A 14,567-nucleotide genomic window follows, 5' to 3' on the forward strand; every position below is an offset into this window, starting at 1 on the left:
CCTAAACAGCTTTATTCCTGTCTTCTTTTTGTTTGCCTCTCTCCTGCTTGATATTAGGGCTGTAATGCCCATGGCTGTCTACAGTGGGGTGTTACAGGTGTTGAACAGGTGAAGTTAAATAGAGGCTAACAGACGGTTGTTTTGTGTTCACCCTACGCTTGCAGCAGAGCTGCGCTAGCAGAAGCGCACATGCCTATATCCCGTAGCAGCCCGATCCGCTTTCTCCTGCCAGTCACAGGGGGTTGCTTTGGTGGGATTTTATAGCCATTTTGGACAAGTTGGCAGGATGGCTCTGTTGTGTGGTGGTGCATTTTGGGTTGTTTTTTTTTTTAACAGTGATCTCCAAAGAGATTATTTTTAATGAATGTGCCCTTTTTTCTTACTCAGAGCAGAAAAATGGCTCAAGGGCTCATATTCTTTCCCTGTCTCCCTTGCTGGCCCCTCCTCAAACAACAAAAGAAAGGCAGCTTTCTTTTTTTAACTTGGAGTTAGCAGCGATGTCAGTTTTGGGATTTTGGAATTTTCCCAGTGGGGTGGGTGCGTTTTTTTTCTTGATCTGGTTTTTGGGTTGGGGTTTTTTTGGTGGTTTGTTTTTTTTTTTTTTGTGGAAAAGGGTTTGGGAATCTTGGGTCTCACTGCACTGTTGTGAACTCTTAACACCTTAATTGAAGGGGTGGAGATGCTGAATCACTAACAAAGACCTCCTTTATCCAAAATGTTAATCAATCATTGACGTTAAATAAGTGTGAACAAAACCAAACAAAAAAAACCCCACCCTAAACAAGTTTTTGTCTAAGTCCCCCTCCCATTCAGCTGCTCATCTTTGGTCAGGTTAACATCAGAAATTCTCTTGGGGGTGTATTTTGTGTGTGTGTCTGTACTTGGTTTTTGGCAATGTTTGGTAAAAGTTCTGTTGCTGCCTTCCCAGTGTAGTTTTCCCAATACAGATTATTTAGCTCATAGATGTAATAAAGATGTTTTGGGAGAAACCGCAATCTGCTCTGGTGTGGGAAAAGCAGCTAGACTATGACAGTACTGTTGTAACCATCTTTTTGTGGGCTAGGGGTGTGTGTATAGGTGTCTCTTCAGTTTTACTTTTTGTTTTGGGGAGGTATTTTGCTTTCCTCTCTTGTCATCGGTCGACACAGTCTTCTAAGCTAGGCAGGACATGAATTTTAATGTAAAAGAAAATAAATAGGTTTCTCTTCCTACAACCAGAAACTTTGTAGATATCTTCTGTATATTATGAATACAAAGGGTGTGGACTCTTTCTTCTCTGTGCTTCCCCCCCTCCCTCCCCCCATCTTGCATTTCATCTTTACAGTTTGTGTATTTGGATTGTTTTCAGTTAGGGTTAGTCCACAGCCAGAGAAACTACATTTGTCATTAAATATCCAAATATAGAAACTAAGGCAACTATAAGCTACAAGGCTAAAATATTCATATACAACAGCTTTTCTGAACAGTTTATATGTTTGAGGTGGATAATAATGGAGTACCTTTGATCCATATTACCTAGCTATTCAAAGGCTTGCTACTCTGTAGTGTGGTGACTTTCCATACCTATTTCTACATGTTTCTTTCTAGATTTTTTTTTTCCCTCTTGAGTTCCTGACATGCTGTGTCAATTCTGTTGCCTTACAGACTGTGCCTATGGCTTAGGAATTTTGTTGGTCTTTTGTAAATTTAATGGAAAAAAAAAACCAAAAACCACAACAACTTTATCCTGTGGAGCAATTTGCACTCAAGTGAGTATTCACACTAATTCCCATCTTAAATGTCAGTTGTGTTACCTAGCAGGGTTTGATCTCTTCTGCTCTCTAGAAGTTTACCAAAATTTATTCAGAGCGATGCGGGCAGCCTTCATAAAATCCTTCTATATCTAGTTTGTGTGGCCTTGGACTTCACAGAAATCTCTGTGCCTCGGTAAGGTCTGTGGTCTGTTTACATAGATACGAAGTCCTTTAACCCAGCCAGATTTGCTATGGGCTTGGATTTCCTGCTTACAAGCTCTGCTGGAGTCCCTCTAGTCTTCCTGCTGGCAAAATGAAGGTGTTAACTCCAAGCAAGAGCAATCAGAGCAATTTGTGAATGGGAGGAGATTTCATTGCTGAATTTTTGTCTGAGCACTGCTCTGCCTATCATATTTAAAATAGCTTTTGCCCAGTACCTTTACTTGTCTGTTAGATGGGTTTTTTTCCTGTTTTAAAAGTTCAGTCATTTTGGAGCTGGACCTCCTTTGTGGTAGGGACTATACAAGTGCAGAAGAACAGGAACCTTATTCATAATTAGGAATTTCAGATAATCTTGAAGAACTTGAGCAAAAAAAAAAACCCAACCATCTGTTGGGAAATTTCTGAAGAGTTGCCTTTAAGACCACGTGGTCTTACAAATGCTAGTTAAGGACAATAGCAAAACATAAGGTGACATTTTAACGTGTGCTGAATCCAAACGAACTGTTCCAGTGTTGACTTCAATTTATATTTTTGAAGAAGCGGGGTTGTACTTTGTGACTATTCCCTTAGCTATGGGCCTAGCCACCCTGTGTTAGCGTGCCTGTAAGCATTTCTTTCGGTGCTCGTTGGCTTTGGAGGAGTCCTTGGCGCTCGCCCCTTTCCCCTCTGCACCACCCCTCCGTGCGTGCTGGTACCGCTGCTGGAGCGGCTCTATGCTGAAACCGATTAAGGAACAGATCTGGATTATAAGTAGCCCGGCAAAAAAATGGTTATATTTAGCCTGCATCAGTTTGCCAAACTGGTTTGCCGTTTGGCTATGCAAACGGTTGTACAGGCACATGAGACAGTGTGGTGCAGGGCTGGAAGTAAATATTGGTAGCAGCAGTTTTTTAAGCTGGTGTTGCTGCCAAAAGGAATGCTCATCTAACTACACCCCTAAGAGTCTGCTAAACTTGCTAAATGTTGTTTACACCTATTTGTTACAGCTTCCCTTGCCTGAGAACAGTTCCTTCAGCTTACCTTGTTCTTTTTGCCAAAAATGTTTCTCATCTCTGAACATACATGCAATGTATAAAAAGAGAAACCCTCTTTAAGAAGCTTTAAACAGGGCAAAAAGACTATGGTGGTTTAGCTATGGAAAAGCTTCTGCTGCTTCAAGACTGCCTGATGATACAGAACATCTAGTGTAAATTGATGATAGACTATTTAGTATGGTTGCAATTAAACAGTGAAACTCATGCTGTGACAATCATCAGGAGCAAGAATTCAACAAGAGTTAAAAAGGATCAGATGTCTGTACAATATGAAGAATATTCAGTTATCATAATCAGCGACAGTAGAAATTTTGGAAGAGGTATTAAGCCTGTGGTCTAAACCTTGATTTTTATTCTGCTCTAACAGATGTGCTTCTATATTGGGAAAGAGAGGGAGGGAATAGCTTGTTGTGCCCAGCTTTGGGTTCTTGCACACTTCTCTGGAAACTTGATTGAGATCAGTGTGTGAGATGTGCTATTAAACTGCGTAGGCTTCTGGTTGCATCCTGGTAACCCATCCTGAAATCTGCTCTGAGCTACCAAACGGTGGCCGTTGTGAAAAGTGAACTGCTGCCACCTGACTTCGGATATTTTTTTTTACTCCTGCTTCTGTGGGTTGTTCTTACCTGCTCTTCGGCAGAGTCGGATCTCAGCGCTCTGGTTTTGATCTACTTTGACAACACTCATTGAATTTATTTTAAAGACTGTGATGAAATTGCAGTTTACTATATCTGAAGAATGAATGTTATCTCTTTAGAGTAGACAGACATGCTCCAAGATCTTTTTTTTTTTTTTTTTTTTTTTTTTCCCCCAGACAGACTTGAAAGCAGAGGTGAGCTTTTCCTTGTTTGGCCTCTGAGAAGGAGCTTGTGGAATAGGGAAGGGAGATGAAAAGTGGAACAGTAAGGTGGTTGGCTTGTTTGTTTTTAAAGCCTAGGCAGAATCAATGAAATCCTTTTGAAGGGAGGAAAATGGAAAGTATGCTGTACCAGTGACATAATTTCTTTCAACAAAGCCGGGCTGAGAGGTGGTGGAGCGATGTCCTCTGAGTGTGCGCTGAAAATTGGGTGCTGTAGTCGTGAAAACAATACTGATTTTGAATGCTCCTTAGTGGTACAATCTATGGCAAAAAGAGTGTATGATATACGCAATAATTTCACTGCATCTAGAATTGAGGGAGAGCTTGCCGCTTTCTGTATTGAGGTCAGAGCAGTTGTGACTCAGGCACGGATAGCCATACAGCTGCCTGCCCAACGCCTAGTGTTTGCAGTTCCTCTGAGCTGGTTGTCCTGTTTGCATGGCTGTTTGGCCTCTTGAGAAAGCAGTGCCACTGTATTCTTGCTACTTAGCTTTCTGGTGGGGCTGTCTGCATAGCAGCAGGGCAAGGGAGCTTTAAATCGCTGACCCATTTTGTCACCGGATGGTCTCCATGTGCCTGTTGTTGTCCTCTATGCCTTCTGAACAAAGTGTGCAGACACCTGTTTTACCTTATCAGTAGGGTGGCTGGGGCCCATGGGCTTTTTTAAAACCAGGTTGGGTTGGTTTTGGTGGTGAACTTGAGAACAGAACCTGGCTCTTAACGTGCCTGTGATTTATCTACCCGACCGTGTTACTTACGCTCTACAAATGGCTTTAAATCTGTAAGTCTGCTCGTGTATGTTGCATGAAGCCATCTTTGCCACCTCTGCAGTGTGTACAGAATTATGCAAAACCTGAAGGAAAATTCTGTTTTAGTGGTTCACTGATAAAAACACTGGGTGAGATCAAGCAGTAGACCCTTTTTCAGGCTGCTCAGAGCTATGCTCGCTGCATTTTGCTAAACTGACTTCTTCAGGTGTCTTGATACTGCTGTTCCACTGCCTGTGAAATGGCAGTATTTTATCTACGTACCAATCTGATTTTGTTCGAGGACTGATTAGAAATGTATTTGCAGCGTAATATAAAACAAAGCTGTAGCCTGTCGAGGTGAGCAGGCACAGCTTCTACAGCAAGAGCTGTTACGATGGAGAGTTTCGGCAGTCTTATGTATGGTGAAACTCTTCTCGGAATTTTTGCTAGGGGAATTGAAGTTTTCCACCACGGTTTATATGTATGCATGAGAAGGGAGTAAAGAACTTCAGGCCAAAATGGCTTGACAGCTTGTTAGCAAGAAAATGCTTTCTTCTCTCTCTTAAAAATAAATAAATAAATAAATATATATTTAAAATTAACCTTCTTGTGGCTGGGGATAGAAAGTTGAAACTGTCAGGCAAATAGCCACCATCCAGCAGAAATGCTTCTGAATGTTCTTGTGAAAGCTAGCTTTGATTTGACAGTTATGAGTCTTTGAAAATAGCGCTCTGTTTATACAGTACTGTAAATACTTTGAAGTACGTTAGGCTTTGCTGTACACGCGTGGCTAACTAGAGGAATATTAAACGCGTACATCTTGTGTTGGGTGAAGGAGGATCCCACAGCAATTGGAATTGCATGCTCTTCATACTTTCATAAGGTCATGTCAAAGCAGTAGATTTGGTAATAGACCTAATCATACAATTGCTTAATTTCTTGTCAAAATAACATTTTTACATGCGGTGTTTTGAGATCTTTTAGGTGACCTCATGTTATTTATCAAATGTCAGTTTTTCATCCCAGCAGCTTTGATATAATCATGTAGCATCGTGGAGCACTGTGTACATGCAGTCTTTGCTTGCTGGAGTTCTTTGAAGAGCCTTACTCCTTAGAAGAGTCATTGCTCTGCTGAAGATCCTGCATTTAACGACTAGGAAACCAGTATACGGAAGCACTGCACTGTGTTGCTAAAGGTTGTGCTACATCTCACATGCCTAACGTGGGTCTAAAAGCAAAGAAATGAGAGGTGCAGCGCACCGGGAATGCATACCCCTCGACACACATCTTGCCCAGCAGTAAGCTGCATGGGATATAGTAATTCTTCAGCTCTGCCCCTGCGGGAATACCTGCTCTGCAGTGCTGAGGGCCCCAGGTGTGAGCACCTCTGCTGTGAAACAGCAGGAGGGCTCGCCTAAGGGAGAGGAGCAGAGGGATAGCTGGTGGTGGCAGTCCTGAACGAAAACTGGTCTCACGGGCAGTGCTGGAACGGTAGCAACACTTAGGGGAGCCTTGAAAAACTGCTCATTTGGGATGAGAGAGAGAGACCAGACACCTGTGAAGGTGAAGGTTAACACGAAGGCAGGTGTGTGGGTCGCCCCCAGCAATTCTGACAGGCGTGTGTGTGATGTCCCCTTGCAGCATGCTGGGGAATTACTGCTTGCTGTAGCACTGGGTTTTCCTCGGAGGAGGTCTGTCCTGTGCTGACCCATCCCAGCCCCACTTAGCTTATGAAAACTGACAAGATTGCAGCCTGAGGAGTTATGCCCGAGGACTGTTTCTTACCTTTCATTCTGGAAGCCTAGTGAAGGGATGCTGAAATGAAAAGAAAAAGCGCTTGTTTTTTTCTGTGCTGAACTGATAGGTGGCTTATTTCTCCCAAGCCTTCTGCTTAAACAGTGACCACACTCTTTACTACATGTTGAAGAACAAACTGGTGTCTCCTCGGTCCTGTCTTCCCATCCGTTATTTCCACATCCTTCCCCGCCTGCCCAAGGATTAGTTTCTGAAGAATGGGCTGCTGGCAAGCTTGATACAGTTGTCTTTTACCTATGGTTGTTCATGCTGATGTCCCTATTTAAATTTTAGAAAAAATAAACCCAGAGAAGTAAGGGAAAAGAGATTGCCTCTGGCTCCGCACACATTACCTATTTCCCAAAAAGTGGATGACATTTTGAGAGAAGGCAAAACTATGAAAGCAGCCTGCGGAAAGCTCTAGCGTTATCCACCGGACTCCTGCATGTAATACTGACTGATGCTGGGGCTGTTAACTGCTAACGTGATGTAGTAAGCTGCAGAAGCCTGTCATATATTAGGGAAATACTGTTAAAACATTTCTTGAAAAATCCCTTATTGCTAGAGCTTTTGATCTTTATCAGTGTTAACAATAGTAGGAACTCTAGAGCAGACAGGCTGCTGCTGTGACGCTCCACTTTTAAGTGCTTAAAACTCCAGTCATAGTGTACATAGACTGCTCCCAGCATTGCTAACATAGGTGGAGCTGAACTGATGTTGGCAGCTGCGCTGGAGTGCGCTGAGGCTGAGCTGAGGTCAGTGTGACGTCATGGCGCGCTACGGGTTACGCGACAGTGTGCCTAATGCCCTGGCAGCAGTCTGGCCGACCTGCACCTGCAAATGCCACTAATGCTGGTGAAGCTGAAATGGTGCGAGCAGCAAGGGGAAGTGTTCGTAGCGTTCCTGTACAGAAGCAGATAGTTGTAGCTTAGGCTTTGGGTTTATTTAGGGTTTTTCCTCTTGGCTTTTTTCCCCAAACTGATTTCTGGAAGTGTGTCAGAATTTGCCAAGAGGTTGTTCTAGTCCCAGGTGGACCAAGTAGTTCAAGTGGGTTTTTTTTGTTTTTTTTTTTTTACATATAGTACCTGGGAAATTGAACCGGACTTCAAGTGTCTGGCTGTGTACGGCTTGAATCTGCTCACCAGTGTCCATAAGTGTCTGTCTCCTCCATAAGTGTCTGTCTCCTCCATTACTTTAGAGAAGGAGTTGTGGAAAGAGTTGTACAAAATCAGGAACTGTCTAGGACAGCAGTTCATCCCCATTGTATTAAAAACACACTGAAGTGTTGTTAGATGCAGTAAAAATAAAGTTTAACGGACGTGTAGTTGTCTTTTTGACAAAAAGTGTTAGTGTTACTCGCAGCTCTTAAAAGTGATGGTTATGAGTGTAGTGAACAACGTGCCTATTGCAAAAGATTCTTTTAGAATGATTTCTGCAAATACCTAAAAAGAATAATTACTTAAACAGCCTTTATGTCATGGCTGCTGTTCGTTATCCATGTGTTTGTCAGAAGGAGGAAGGAAGAGAATAGTCGGTGGAGATACCGATGTGGGAGAGCAGGGGATGGTTACGTGAGAAATGTCATAAAACACTTCAGTCTCTGAGCCTTCGGGTTTGTATTGTGCTTTGTCAGTGATTGTCTTGACTACGCTTTTTAAGGACGGGGAGCAAAAGGTTGGACTTTCTATGGCCGTCCCTGTTTTGAGTGGACTTCAGGAGAGACTGGTTCTTTGGAAAATGTCCATGTGTGTGGTGATAGGAGCTGGGGGGCAAAAGTGCAGGAGAAAGAGTACCTGCATTGTCTTACTCAAGGGACGTGGATGGGCAGGCACAAGTAGGCTCAGCTGAGCTACGTTTATATGACCACACATACTGAATTTGCATGGGGGTGATTGAGTGTATTCTTACAGTTTCTGGGAGGTTTACCCTGTGGTCCTAAATTCTTAAATTAATCTGAGCTACTCGAAGGAACTTCTCTTCCTCATAATGGCATAGAGTCTTGCCTGCTCTTTCCCTGTCAGTGTGCTTGTAGGTTATCAAGGTGTTAGTTTTAAGTGAGCCTGTCTTTGCTCAGCCCCTTTCTCTGTGCTTCAAGGCATTGAAGTAGTTGTGGGCAATAACCTGCCCATGTTTTAGAGGTTAACAGAGAGGTGCACACACACCACGTGTACGAGAGGAGTTGTTTTCTCTGTGGAGGTTGTAATGAGCCTGGTGAAGGTTGTGTAGTCCCCACATTCACGCAGCAAAATGAGTTTAGGTGACAAGTGCTGGATTCTTCTTTTGATTGAGAGTCACTTCTGGTGCAAGACCATGAGCAAAGAGGTAATGCTGTGCAGATTTGGGATTAGCAGTGGTTCCTCTGACGTGCATAAGGAGGAATTTTTGGTCTTGGGAAACTGTGAGGACTTTGCGTATGCCTTCGTTTTTTACTGCCAAGACACAAACGTAGAAAAATCCATACTGTTTCAGGATAAGTTAGGACCATCTAGAAATTGGTGGCTGGCTGTGAGTTGCTATCTAATGAGCTTAGTATTAACAAGTTAGCTCTTGATGTTGACAAAATGATTTATAGGTAAACGGGATTTGTGTTTCACTAGGGAATGACAGAACATGGTATTTTCCCCAAATCAGCAGCTGCTTTGGGTAGAATATGGTCCATGTACCATATGAGGTGCCCTTGGTGCAAGTGGCAACTGCCTTTCTGGCAGATGGAGCACACAAACAAATGAACTGAAAGTCTACTGTGTGATAACCGCATAGTTTGATTAAAGGATGAGGTCTGCACACCCTGCAATGGAAAGAGCCAGGACAGCAGGTAGCCAGGCTATCTACTGATGACTTGCTTGAACAAGCAGAGTTGTGTTGTGTCCAGATGACGTGCATATTGATACTGTGTCTTTAGCCCCAGCAGTTCTTTAGGTACCTGTTGTATTTTCTGCCCCTGTTTAAGAAAAAGAGCAGAGGGACCTGGCAGGAGAAGGATGCAAGTGTGTTTGAACAACCAGCTTAAGCCTCTCCATGCCTGTGCTGTCAGTCACTGCTGCCTCCTTTGCGCCAGCGCCAGTCAGCACGTGGCCACCGGGTTGGCTGAAACGGGAAGCTTCTCTCCTGAACATTAATCATATCTTATCTCGAGGCAGTTTTCAGCTGGGGCACAAGTGCTAGCGATGGCTGGAAGGGATAGGGTTGGATAGACTTATGCTGGTTGAAGTTGCTTTCCTGGGTCCAGCACGCGCTTGGTGTACAGAAGATAAGGCGGCATTTTTGACAAACCTATTTGAATGCTGATGGGTCCAGTACTAGTTGTATTACACGCACATGCTTTATGTGTTCATGGGAGAAGATGAGGGGGACAGCTTTCGCTAAGAGGTAGGGGCAGATTTAAAGGTGTAGTTAAAAGCCCTTAGTAGGGGCCATATCTAGAAATTGGGACTGGTTCAAGGGATTGAAGAGTGTCCTGTGTCCCCGTATCCTCAAGTGTCATGGGGAGATGTGTGGGGTGTGGAATACTCATGTCAATTTATCTATTTGCTTTCACTTTTATATGCTCTTAAGGGAGTCTGACAGTTCAATAAAAGCATTGAATAACACTTCCTGCGTCCTCCTTGTTTCCCAGTTGCACTTTTTATCAACGAGGTGTGTGACCAAGTACTTTATTAAACAGCAGCTTATTAAAAAGTAACACGTGCAGTTCAGCTGCAAGTCTGCAAAATAAGCAAATGCTTAACAAAACCTGTAATTGCAGCACGTGGTGAAAACCAGTGGTAGCTCTTGGGGTGTCTTGGGTGTCGCAGAGTCACTTTTTGCCAGTGCAGCGGTTCTCCCTCTTACGTGGTTGAATGAGGGTCGGAGAAATGGGATGTGCCCTTCCCAGTAAAATTGCGCTGAAGGAGCGCGTCGGTTGATTCATTGCCTTACCCACCTCTCCGGTCGCGCGGGGAATCCGCTGGTGGATGCACACGCAGAGGTTTGCTTCCAGGTGGCTGTCGGGATGAGCAGTTGCTCATACAGCTCCTGCTGCTGGTGCTGCTCTTCTTGGTCCCTCCTGAAGCTGCTGCTCTTCCCGGAGCAGTCCCTTACTCTCTCTCTCTCTCTCTCCTTTCTCTCCCCCTCCGCTACCACAGCTACAATTCAGGGTGCTGGCTCAGCTTGCGTCCAAAGCCATCATTTGTTTTCTGTAGCAGCAGGTCTCTAGCCTTTTTTCTTTTTCCTTGCTGACTTCGGGCTCTCGCCACCCTCAGTCCAGCACAGACTGTCAGTCTCAGGCCGCGGGGAAAAAAGAAGTGTGCTCTTTCTTGTACACAGAGAAAGAGATTTCTTGCCTTTAATGCTTCGTGTCACAGTAAGGCCACAAGTTCGATACTTTTATCTGCTTGGTATGCCTTTATTTCATCTCTTCACATTCTCCTTCTCAAAGAGGGAGAAAAGACTGAAGTGAATCAGTGCTAACTGCAGCTGTTCCTGCTGAAGCAGCCATCATGCTGTACACCTCCAACTACCTGACCACTTGTCACTATCGAGCTTCTGCAGTTTAAGGGCATAAAGGAGGAATAAGCTAGTTTGGATGGTTTTTTCCTTCTGTTTGCAGTACAATAATATGGTGGCTAGTTCATAGAAATACAGGGATGGTTCATGAGTAAGTTACCAAAAGGTAAGCTAAGGTGTGCATTTCTGTCTTGTTAGTTACTCTGTGGTAGCTGCTTGTGTACATGCTCTCACCCTTTTGCTCTTAAATTCACTGTGAAGCAAGCTGTCTTGCGCTGACTGTGGCCTAAGGCCGCGCAGGTGAGCAGCAGAGATGGCAAACTAGGGGAAGGAATTACATTGCAATGACTGGGCTGGGTAGCCTTAAAGCTGGATCGTGTCTGATCGTTTGTGTCCCTCTTGCAGTCCTGAGCCATGGTCTGTAAGGCTGCCCTGCTCCAGCGCTTTGCGAAGTTGAACTTGAATGTTTCAAGCAATAGAGCCCCGAGCATTTGCTGTGATAGCTTCTCTCCATCCTGATGCGTGCTGGTGTTCACATGTTTTCCCTTTCAAGGGAAAAGGTGATTTTTGTTGCTGCTTTGATAGAGGTGTGTCAGTATTGGCACTGGCATGGCTTAGCCTGTATTGTTTTGTTGGGTGGGGTGGGGGAAAGGGGAGAGGAGAAATAACTGGGTAATTGGATTCAGGGATGATTGTGCTGCTGTGGTAGGTTTTTCTGGATGAAGCAGCTTGTTGCGATAGGTGTTTGTTTCAGCTTCTGTCTGCAGGTATGACTTGGCTAGATAAGGATGGTCTATCACGTTGATGATTTCATTGTTTGATTTGGCCGGACTGGGTGGAGAATGTAGCTGCATTGTTTGGGACTGGCTTTGTAGTTTGGTTTTGTTGAAGTGGATTACATGGCAGCACATTGCTACATTATTAAGGTGAAGCTGCAGCAGATAATAGTTGGAGAGTGTTGGAGGGAAGAGAATATGCCCAGGGTTTCACAATGCGTAACTAATTGAGCCTCACATCAGCTCCCGTGTTCCTGTTGGGAGATCTGGTCAGCAGAATGCGTTGGGATTACACAGAAAACCTCTGGTAGTGATTTCAGTTTGCAGTCGTACTTTAACTGCAAGGCTGTCCGTGCCGCGTAAATAGCTGAGAGTGCTCCGGGAGACCACGCTGGCCCCGGCAGGGTGAACGTTGTCTGGATTCATACTGTTCTTGCGGCCTTTCCAGTTTTCACAGTGGGTGAGGGAGAAGCTGGCAGGTAGCTGCTCCGTCTTTCTTTACTGACCTCAAGTTTACCATTGAGCCGTGCCTCAGAGTCTGCGTTTCCTTGTATTGCGGAACTTTCAGGCGCTTGAACTGTCTTTAACATGTGAGTGAGCATTAATTGATGCAGGGTTGTCTCCATTACTGAAAGTGTGGCTGATCGGTTCTTGGGCCGTGAACTCTTTTGGCCTTATAGGAAATAACGGTAGTACAAGGTGGGGCTAAGCCCTCTATCTTGAGCAAACTTGCAGTATGTCTTACTTGGGAAGGTTTGCAGTTGGATTCCCTTCTCCCTGTAGCGTAGCACAGTGATGTGAAGTAGGAACTGCCAGAACAGTAGATAGTGCTTCTTCCTTCTAAAACCTGCCTGGTTTTCCCCTAGATGTGACTGAGCCTGGCTTTACCTGATGCTTGATGTTTTTATTTATATGTTGGCTGGCTGTGGAGGAGGCTGCATATACGAAGCACGGGTTTGGTAGAAATTGCTGGGCTCGTAGTGAGGGGAAGGTGAGCCTTTGAAGAGAGATGGGTGCAGAGACGGGGAGGTTACATGTCCGAGCTTTGTGCCAGCTTCTCTAAGCACAGATGAGCTCATGGGAATCCAGCTAGTTCAAATGCAGGAGTGCTAAAGCAGGTCTGACATATTTCCCCCACCATGTGCAGCACGCATCTTCAGGCTCTTCCAGTCTGATGGTAGCTTTTTTGGTGCTGACAAATCTTGCCAGTCTGAGCAGAGGCTTCCCCTTGTCGGTGGTTCAGAGCAAGTTTTGATTCCTCTGCTTCTGGGGCTGGATGCATGGGAGGGATGCACAGCTTGGCTGTGCATTCTTGTTGGTGACACTTTTCCTCTCTTCTTTTTCCAGGTGATCTATTCTTGTGAGACGAGTGGTTCGCAGCTCATGGCCTCCACAATGAGTACTGCCGTGTCGTGACACCAGGGGTCTTGGTAAGCTTGCTTGTTGGAAGGGCGAGGACCTATCGTATCTCTGCAAATGCGGGTCCATCTCTTTTTGTCTCTGCAGTTGAGGTTTGAAGACATTTTAAGCCATCCAAATTGTAAGCTGCAACCAAGTGGGGTGAGGCTGCTTTTCACCTGTTCTCACCTCCTCCTTTGAGCTTGCAGTGGCACTGATGTGGTTACTTGATCAACCAGATCAGGGGAGTGATCCAGCTGAATAGAGATTTCTGCTGTTTCCCTTGGGTTAGTTCCCATTCAGATCTTTCCCTGATCTGGTCAGGAGAGAGGTGGTGAGAATGAGTAGACAGTTGAACCATCCCTTTTCCCTGCAGCCATTGCCATTAAAGCAATCCTGAAAATACAGCCTTGGATGTAGTTTGCCAAAATGTCTTGAAAAGTGGCTTGACCGTTCACTGTCAGTGACCCTACCTCTAATTTTAGAGCGATGGTGAAGGCTTTGCTATGGCAGCCAGACTCCAGCTGCAAAAATACATTTCTCTAGAGCTTTTCCATTACTGAACCCTAGATTCCCAGACATACGTATGTTAGAAGTGCATTTAGAAAAATCATGAGGTATTCCATTTCACATTATAAAAGATGGTACATTCCCAGTGTGCAGAAATGAGAAGTGAAGGAAGTTGAGTTGCCGTTGTTCCACCAATGAATATATTGACGTATCCTTTATAGCTCTCTCTGGTAAGAAGAAATTTAAACTGAGATTGGAAAATACAATTCCCTTGCAGAGCGTATGAGTTCTAATAGATGGAAGATACATGTATATAGGATAATAAAAAAGTAGGGTTAAAAAAATTAGAGGGTTTTTTTTTTCCCCCCTGTAAAATACTTGAAAGTTTGGTGATGTCAGAAATATTGTGCAGCTAGTGTGATCCTGATTCTGTTCTTCATGTTTTCTCGTTGCACTGTGTAAGACTGGGAGTCTGAGAAAATTCTCATCTTAAAATAAAAGGTAACATGATAATGCATAAATTTCAAAAGTGGAAAAGCAGAGGATGAAACAACTAGAATACTTACGTTCGTCACAGAGGCATCCGCATCCTCCTTTTAGCATTGAGCTCTGCTCACTTTAATGCTATTGTTCCTTTTTTCTTTTTTACCTGAAATTCACTGTTTTCAGTCACACCTTCACCGTAAGCGAGGACCCCGAAGTATCAGTGAGTTCCACTGACTTTTACACATGCGTAAATCTTTTTCGAAAAGTGGAGTTGCGTGCTGTTGATAATGTTACGGTTTTGTTGTCAAAACAGACAGAGGAGCCAAATTTGCATGCAAAGATGGTACAATTTAGATACTTGTGAAGATGTTCTCCCTTATCTTTAGTGTATGTGTATAGCACCAGCTCCAATTACAGCACGATAGTAGTAACAATAGTAATTGTTCGCAAAATCAGTGGGAGAACCAGCTGATAGCCCCAGAGAGGCATGTGGATCCTGTGCAGTGTGTGGCTCAGACTGG

The 14,567-nt window shown here is 44.2% G+C and overlaps 1 protein-coding gene across 5 annotated transcripts in view; it reads left to right on the forward strand.

The window, feature by feature from the left end:
- LOC148055673 (uncharacterized) overlaps positions 1-14,567 on the forward strand; it is a 48,821-nt gene that overhangs the window by 32,544 nt on the left and 1,710 nt on the right. For 4 of the 5 annotated variants that reach the window (XM_087758711.1, XM_087758713.1, XM_087758714.1 and 1 more), the window contains exon 2: positions 13,000-13,082. The gene's annotated coding sequence lies outside the window, so the exon portion shown is untranslated. Of the gene's footprint in view, positions 1-12,100; positions 12,243-12,999; positions 13,083-14,567 lie in introns of all 5 variants that reach the window. The other variant, XM_087758712.1, reaches the window with a different exon arrangement.

The sequence above is a fragment of the Nipponia nippon genome, unplaced genomic scaffold, assembly GCF_047370975.1.
Source record: "Nipponia nippon isolate SJK-2023a ecotype South Korea unplaced genomic scaffold, ASM4737097v1 scaffold_2, whole genome shotgun sequence".
Lineage (NCBI taxonomy): Eukaryota > Metazoa > Chordata > Aves > Pelecaniformes > Threskiornithidae > Nipponia > Nipponia nippon.